This window comes from Solanum tuberosum, unplaced genomic scaffold (genome assembly GCF_000226075.1).
Source record: "Solanum tuberosum cultivar DM 1-3 516 R44 unplaced genomic scaffold, SolTub_3.0 scf00669, whole genome shotgun sequence".
Lineage (NCBI taxonomy): Eukaryota > Viridiplantae > Streptophyta > Magnoliopsida > Solanales > Solanaceae > Solanum > Solanum tuberosum.
Genome location: NW_006239620.1, coordinates 153,820 through 163,537, shown reverse-complemented (window position 1 = coordinate 163,537; position 9,718 = coordinate 153,820).

The window sequence follows — 9,718 nt, the reverse complement described above, 5'->3', positions numbered from 1 at the left end:
ATCTAAGTTTAGTGATCTTATTGATTCAAAACAAAGTTCAATGATTTTGCTAGATAAATTCTTAAAGTTGAGTGAACTTTTGAGATATTAACTCCAAGTATGTACTATAATATATTTTTATACTTAGAAATAAAATAGAGAAATTATGTTATTCTTTTACTAAAAAAATGTTTAAGTCAAGTGGTGCAAAATTTCATAAATCAAATATGATTAATATAAAATATGTTTTTTTTTTCTAACAAAAAAATAAAGAAGAGAAATGATAAAAAAAAAAATTGAAAAAAATTTAAAAGACAGCAATGATGCCAGCTAGTTGACTCGTGGCAGCTTCTTGTAACCCCCACCCCCTTGCCTATTTTGTCCTTTTGTTTCTTTTAAATATAATTATTTTCTCTTTTTTTTTTCGATTTAATTTTTCAATTTGGTGTTTAAAATGATAATTTAACGTATTATAGCAAATAATTTATCTTATTTTGTAAGTCGTCAAACCATTAGTTATAGTGAAGTGGTACAACTTTATAGGTGAATAAATACTTTATAAATACTGAATGTGAATAAATTTTTGATAAATGTATATAAATTCTTTTGAATTATCAGTACAAATAAATGAAATTTAAAAGACAATAAAATTAATACCTGTGTAATATGATCTTCAGGGTTGTGTGTTAGATTAAAAAAGATGTAGCCTTTGCCCTGTTCTTCATTTGCTGAAAATTAATTAACAAAAAGTTAAAATTGAAAGGTAACTAATTTTACCATTCAAACAATATTGACAAATGGTTAAATTTCCCAACTTTAATTTATGAGTTTTTTTTTTTTAAGTCTTCCTGAAACAATTTCTCTATGATAAGGTAGGAGCAAAATTACGTGTATTCTGTCTTTTCATATCACGATTCGTGAAGTTTCACTAGTTATGTTTGTTTTTTTAGTGCTAGCATTACTAAAAATAAAGGTTTTTTTTAATGCGAATCAATGAACAATTTGTGTTGTTTCCACTCATTTTCTACCAAAGCAGTTCATTGAAAGAACGCATGATGAAAAATAAATCTCAATAAAATACTGGAAAACTTCCTTATCTATTTGTGTAAAAACACAACTATTTTTTTCTCACTAATTCAATCAAAATGTTTCTAGAAATAATCACTGAAAAAATTTTCGTAAAAAATCTCAATGAAAAATAGTAATTTTTTAGTAGGGTAGCTAGTAATATAATTAAGATAAACTTACTTGTTGATAATGGCTTCCTCCAACAAGGTTTAAGGGAAAAGTTTTCCCTCCAAATCCCTCCACTTGTACTGTCTGAGAGTTTAACAAGACTTTGCTTTGAAACTTTTACCAAATCATATTGCACTGAAAGATTTTCCTATAACAAAATAATAAACAAATATAAAATTTAACTTTTATATACTGACATAATTTTAAAAAAAGAAGCTAATTATATTATCAGATCATCGTAAAGAACTAAAGATAAATAAATATTACTATTAATGATTAATAATCCATAAATTTAATTAATGCCAAGTGGTGCTCAATTGAATATTTAATTAGTGTGATTAATTATAAGACAATCAATTAGTTCATATACTTTTTTCTTATTCTTTATTAATATTGAGCTTTTGAAAAAAGTTTCCAATTTTATTTTTTTTTCATTTAATTCCAAGAATACTTCAGAAACTTTGGCCTTATAAAAGGAAAAAAGAAAGGAAAATTTCATGACTTAGAAAAGAGTCATGATGAAAAATGAGGGAAAAAGAACCATGTATTTCTTTTTAGAAAGCTAGCGTTATATTTACTCTAAAAATAAAAATAAAAACAAGCATAGTACGTTAAAGTAAAACTATTTATAATAAAATATGTAGAGAAAATTCCATTTAAAAATCTTCATTTTATTGGACTTTTCATGTGTGCATATGAAGATAAAAAAAGAATAACTAAAAATCTTCCAACTTATATCAAGTTCAAATTTTGTTCACCAATAATAAATATAAGCTTTGTATTTTTTGAAAATAAATATGTTATCCGTTATAACAAATAAAAATAACTCGATAGTATTAAAAAAATTGTACTAGTAATGCATATAATGTATCTGTTTTTTTTTTTAAATTTGTTTTTTTATATGGTAGTTCTAACATCATGAACTCTAGTTTGCCAACTAAAATTGGTGCACAATTTTTAACGGTTAACTGTAAAAAAGCAAAGGTCGCATAGTCAAAACTTTTTTTTGCTTTTGATTAATTTGATTTCACGTCAAGTTAGATTCATTAAAAGAGAATATTTTTTTGATTTTCATTTTCTGTAATCTCTGTTAAAGATGAAGAAATCCTATCTACTACAATACATAATGGTTAAAAAAAATAATCAATGGTTCATACAATTTCTAGTTACTTCACGTAAGCCTAATTTACGAAACTTATAGAAACCACCTCCTCCTCCTCTCCTCATCATCATCATCGCAAAATGGAATAACAATTTCATTTTTTATTATCTCTGTTAAAGATGAAGAAATCCTATCTACTACAACACATTCGAGAAGTGCATATCTTCTCCACCCCCACCCCCTTAACAAATACTCATTTTCAAAATATTCAAGTTGAATTCATGACCTCCAAAAAAAGATCAAAATTGGAGTATTGAGAACATGGTTTCTTATTAATTATCATCTAGCACAACATGATTATAACTAGAGAATTTCTAAAGATATAAAAGGGAAGAACAACAAATTGAAGATGAGATTGATTATAATTAAAATAAGATAATAAAGGTCCCATATTTCTTACCACATAAATAGGATCAAAATGATCTCTTTTAACCATATTGCAAAGCATTATAAGCATTGAACCTGTTAGTAAACCAGCCACCACTTGCCTTACATCTCTTGCCATTTTTTTTTCCAATTTTCTATAGTATATGCCCTCTTTCTCTTTCTCTAGTAAGATTATATCATATATAAAGACATGTATATATATACATATATAATACTTCCTAGGTCCCATTTTATATGGCCTTTTCTTTTACTTTTATAGGCTGTCCTAATATTTTTAAATAATTTAATTTTTAAAATTTTCTTTTTATTCTTAATGAGAGGATCTTATTGCCAAGAAATATCGTGATATATTTAAGATTAAAAGCTTCAAAGATACTTTTAGTATATAGCAAAAATCTGTCTTTTTTTATTCTTAAACTTTGTTCGGTCAAATACTATTATATAAAATTAAGAGAACATTATTCTCTCGCAACTTCAAATTAAATATAGACGAAAAAAATTTAATCCAAATATATATAAGTGCCGTTTTAGAAAATCAAAAGAATGCATTAATTCTTTGATCTATGCTATACAATTTGCTAAGAAGTCTTTCCATGAACATTTAAGTTTACTAGATTAAAGAGGGAACATAATTTAGTCAAATAACTCTTACTAATCTTTTAATAATATACGAAGCGATACTTATTTTGAAACCATAATTCAAATTTACAATATAAAATATGACTTCAGCCGAGCTTAGTAACTTCCACTCATATTCCAAATATATGCTAAGAGTTTTATAACAAATATTAATATCAAATACACTAACTCAAATAATTAACCGATTTTATCACATCTCAAAACACTCGTAAAATTCAACTTCTGAAATCTTTACAATATAAAATATGTCTTCAACCGAGCCTAGTGACTTATTCCAAATATATATTAAAAGTTTTACAACAAAATCTCAAACATCACACTAACTCACATAATTAATCGTTTTAATCACATCTCAAAATATTATTCATAAAGTTCAACTTCTGAATCTATCTCGATAATGTTATATTGTGTGTGAGGAGGGGTGTGTAGAGACAAAGAGGAAGGAAAAGACAAAAGTATACCGAAGACAGTTAGGTAAGAGGATGGTGTAGAGAATAAGGAAAAGAAAACACCTATATATCATCACTTCAATTAAAAGAGAAAATGACAAACTAAAGACAGCTATAAAAAATGCAATTCATGCACTCTATATTAGCATTGTGTCTTTTCATCTATATTGGATCAGCATAGACCGCTCTATATAAAAAGAAAAATTGTATGAAAATCATTGACATCATCATTTAATATAAACTAATATAAACAATATTGCTTGCACACTTTATTCATTTCAATTTTGTTTTCTCCTTTATAGGATACATAAATTTTGAGTTAATTAAATTCTCAAGTAATTAAGTATCCAATTTTGTATTATAGAGAGTTGAACAAAGTGATTCTTAATCCTATTAGGTGGGGGGCACATTTCTGATTAGGTTTAGAAGAAAAATAACAGAGAAATTAAAGCTTTGAGGCGTGAAAAATCTCTATCTTTCAAGAGTTATTGTCTGTATATTCTTTTAGGGATGACAAACAATTCTCTATCATGATACAATAAAGCTTGAAACATATATGCAATTGAATTCGCTACTTCTAGGAATGCTTTGTATTTATAGAATTTAAGTGATGACTTTTCATAATAGTCATGTTCTTTCATGAGCATAGATGACTTTTTATAAAAGAGACACTCATTTTCTGAACAATCACAACCTTTAGTTGCTCTCTTTATGAAAAGACAAAACTTTTGTTGCTCTATATTTGAACATACAAAAGTTTTTGTAAATTTTAAATAAGCAATTTGTTCAAAAAATAAATTACGAATAAATCTTTAAATTTAATTAAAGTAACTTACTCTATTAAATAAACTAAATGGGCTACGCCTAAAAGGACCTTAAAGATGATTTCTTCCACCGTGGAAACTTTTCCTTTATATTACAACTATCCTAACATAAATGTCTCACTTTGTTGCTATACATGAATACAAATGCATTTTCTTATTAATTTTATTCTACCATACATGGAGAATTAGGTTAACTTGAATAGGTGCGCAATTGTTCGCTAGAAAATTGCGAGTTTAACCTTGTGAAACAAATCTGAATTCTCAACACAAACATTTAATTATTAATAATTATTGATAGCCAAATTATCATAACACCACCTAAACTCTTAAATTACGAGGACAAGTAACTAAGGATAAAGATAAGAATGGAGATGAGAAGTTTACGGTCTAAAAAGATGATGAGAGGAACATATAATTTCTTCATTCTTCTTCTAACCCCTAGTCCTATTAAACCAATTGATAATTGAGCTTGGGTCTCAAATAAAACTTGTAAAATTACATAAATCTCATAGTGGTAAGAGCTAAATACACCCTATCCTTATTCTTTTCCAAATTACAAAAATTCCTTAAATTTATAGGATTTTGGATACATCAGAAAACCTGCAGATACATAGCTCACGAATTCCGAATGATACATTACTTAATGGGAGAGATGTATCCAAGAGGGGATAGAGATGTATTCAAGAGGGGATTTTTGTAATTTCTTTAAATGGTAGGAAATTTTAGAGATTATGATAACATAAGATGTGTATTTATGTGATTTTTCCATAAAACTCTCTCAATATTTTATTCAGCCCAATAATCTAATCTTAATCAGCCTCATTCACCACATCTAACACATAGCCCATACAAAGTCGACTTGGTTCACGACACTTTGTCAACCAACAAACTAGATATATCGAGTAATTAGTTTAGGGGAAACTAAGCAAATACCCCATAATTACAAACATATACCCCTTTACATTTATACCCCACTAAATATACCCCCTCAACTAATTTCACTTAACTCATGATACTAAATCAGTATCATATATTGTATTGGTATCATTAAGACTGATAATTTTACTTAATTGATACTAAATCAGTATCATATACTGTATTGGTATCATTAAGGCTGATTAATTTGCTTAATTGATACTAAATTATCAACCTTAATGATACCAATATAGTATATGATACTGATTTAGTATCTATCCTTAGTTACTTATAATTTCAATATTTCCATTGTAATTCGATAGTTTGATTATTGCAATTAAAATCTTAAAGTTGTAATAGTGTTCCAGTGCTCTTATTAATATAGTGAGGATTTCAGTTTGTTACACTATTTTAGTTAACTAAGCATGCCTAATTAAGATAGATCGTCTACATTACACCCTTTGGGGTGCAACCTTTTCTCACTTACGCGGAATTAGGGGTGTTCACGTGTCGGCTTGGATCGGTTATTGGTTAACACCAAAACCAAACCAACTTAATCAGTTTTAAAATTATCAAAACCAAACCAAACCAAATATAATATACATTTATCGGTTTGGTGGTTATCAATTTCAGTTTGGTTTGGTTCGGTTATTCGGTTATTAACCATACACAAAAATAAAAGAAACAATTCATTCAAAATGTGAAAAAGTGACAACAATTCAAAACGAAAAATAGTTAGGATGACTTAAATTACTGAACTTTCGATTACTAAATTTACTATCAATAAGCTTTAAAATTCACTATATTGGCATAGAGGAAGAGACAATAACATTTTCAGTCCCACAAAAAATTAGTCATAGACACTCATATACATGAAATTAATAAGATAAATGTTTTCATCTTGGACATTTTTGCTTTCAATAAGTAAATTATAAAGAAATTTTAATGAAAAATATATATAAGATCTTTAAAGTTGTCTATAAAAACAATATATTAAGTATGTATATTAATAAAATATATGTATATAATTCATCGGTTCGATTCGATTATTTCTTCGATTTTTTCCGAATAAAATCATGACCAAATAAAATACTATCGGTTTTCAAAAATCTAAAACCAAACCAAACCAAACCAAACCCAAATAAAATTGGTTTTATTTTATCGGTTTTTATCCAAACCGTGAACACCCCTACCCGGAATGCTTTCTTCACTAGGCTGCTCTTAGCATGCCTATTTGACTTCTTAGTCAAACTTTTCCAACCATCATAGAAGTGTAAACTCAAGGGCGTTGGGTGAGTATTAGTTAGGTAGCTTATATCGACAGTGAATTTAATGACAAAATTAATTAATGTCAATAAAGACTTTAATATTTTTTATTAATGTACATATTTATTACTACTATATATTATAACGACTATTATATAAAATTTATATGCTCTAATTGTAGCTCCGCTTCTAAAATGTGATTGAATGCACTCTGTCATCTGTCAATTTGTTTTGTTGTACGTACAAAAAGACACATATTTTTGGGGTTTCCTATTTCCCTTTGCGTTTTTTGTAGAAATTAAATGTTAAGCCATCAATTAACAGTTGTCTCCTCTAAAAGCTGGCATACAACAAATTGCTTTTTCAACAAAAGAATCCAAAACCTAAATCATCGTATTTCCTTTGATTATCCACTATAAAAAGAAAATAAATAAATAAAAAGGAAACAACAATATTTTAGTATATTTTCATATTGTAAATCCAAAATCCAGAATCGTAATAGTAAATATAGATCTCACGATAATAGGTAAGTCAATCCTTCGCTAATTTATTATATAAGTAGAAAATGCAAAATTTTAAACTTAAACCTTAATAAGTCAAGCAAGTTTTGACTTATTATTTTTAATGAAAATTAAATATTAGTATAAAATTACATGCTACAAAGTAGGGGTGTACACGGCCGGGTTGGTTCGGATTTTTGAATTTATAAACCAAATCAAACCAATAAAACTCGGGTTTTTTTGGATTTTTTTGGTAAAGTATTCATACAAACATATAGTTTACTTTTATTTCAAATATTTCTTTGGTCCTACCAAAATACAACTATCGAAGGTGTTTCTTAAGAAAATAACACAAAATATGATATGATTAATGACACTAAAATATCCAACAAAAAAATAATAATGAAATCGCGTAAAACAAATATTGCAAATTAATAAGTAATAATGACAATGATCATAATTTAAAAGTACTAAATCATGCTAAAATAAGTTTAATAAGTATTAGTTACATGACCAAATATTAAAGGAAATTAAAATTAGATTATGTATTTTAATTGTCTAAACCTATGTAAAACTAAAGAACAAATATTCAATATTATTGTCATTCTTAGTGTTGAATTGATTTTCTTTTTGCATTAGTATTAATTTGATTTTGATTTAAGCTTTATTATAATTACCAACATCTATGTACTATAATCTTTATTGGACCATTAAAAATTCTAAATTTCAAACATGAAATAATATATTAAAAGATAAAAACTATGAAAAAGTATAAGAAATATTTAAAAATTATATCAAAGTAAATATTTTTACGTATAAAATAAAATTTTAAAATCATATATATATATAAAAGAGAATCGTAGGCCCGTCTACGTGGCGCCACCACAAACCAGAATTCCTTTTTAATTTATTTATTTCCAAAAATAGCCTTCCCTTTCATGAAAAGTTGCAACTTTAATGAAGAGTTGCGACTTTAATGGAGAGTTGTGACTTTAATGAAAAATTGTGACTTTTATGAAAGATTGTGACCTTTCCGAAGGGTTGCAATTTTTCCAAATAGTTGTAACATTTCCGATAAGGCACAATCAACATTTTTCGAAAGAAAATTATTTTTGTTTTAGAGTCGACACCTAAATTTTAAGGAAAATATTAGGAAAACCATTTTTTAAATATGTAAATGTAAACTCTGTTTTGATTTGCGAAACCAGTGAGATTCTGAGTAAGGGTTTTAGTTACTCGAGGAGAAGGTATTAAGCATCCCTCAGAGCCTATCCAAAGATAGTCCTTAAACTCAATTACGGAAAACTTGTTTATTTATTTGCTTTAAAATCAATGGTAAGTAAATTTTATTAGTTTAAGAAAAGAGTAAAATACAAGGTACGACATATGTATGTCTATTAAATAAAATTAATAGTAGTATGTTTATCATACGATAAAAAATAAATGAATGAATGTACTAAAAATCTATGACAATTTTATATGTTTAAAAATGTAGATGTGTCTTATATAAATGTATCCAAAATAAATGTTGAATTCAAAGGGTATAAAAATTTGTTATTTTAATTTATATATAGAATTAAGACGTGAAGGAAAATAAAATAAAATGATATAGTAGTCGAGTTGCAAACATGTAGTAAAATAATGTGTATGTTAAAGTGTATGGATTTATAAATTATATAAAAAAATAAGTAACATTTGTAAAAGTGATAGTAGGTATGAGAAAGTAAATAATATGAAGTGTAACAAAATAATAAGTTACATATAGAGACAACAAAAAAAAATATAGGATTTGTACCTTTTTGGCATATGACATATATATGTATGTACCTTATATTTTGAACCTGTCGACATATCTAAGATTTTGAAAATAGCATGTTAAGAGATTAAAATATTTTAGCAATATGTGTTTTTATAAAATAGAGATAGTAATAATAGTAAATATAATTTGTTCACAAAGGGGTGATGTAAAAAAATAAAAATAAAATGAGCCTAACTATTGGGACTTATTCTATAGTTAATTATTTATTAAAAATATATAGGTCTACTTTCTTATTTATATTTTCTAAAAAAAATACATTACTATATAAGAAGAGTGAATAAAATTCACTCTTCTTTTGACACATGGCACCAAAAAAAAGGAGAGGGTTGAACATAAGTGTCAAGGTGAGGGTATTTTGGGTATTTCAAAATACCCTCACATTCACACTTATCTACTAAAATATATATATATAAGTAGTAGATTTAAATATATTTAAAAATAATATAAGTAATACTATACTTAGTATGCTTTAAAATAGTAAAAACTACATAAAAAGTACTACATACTATATTACAATAATTAACAATTATTTGACACTTTCA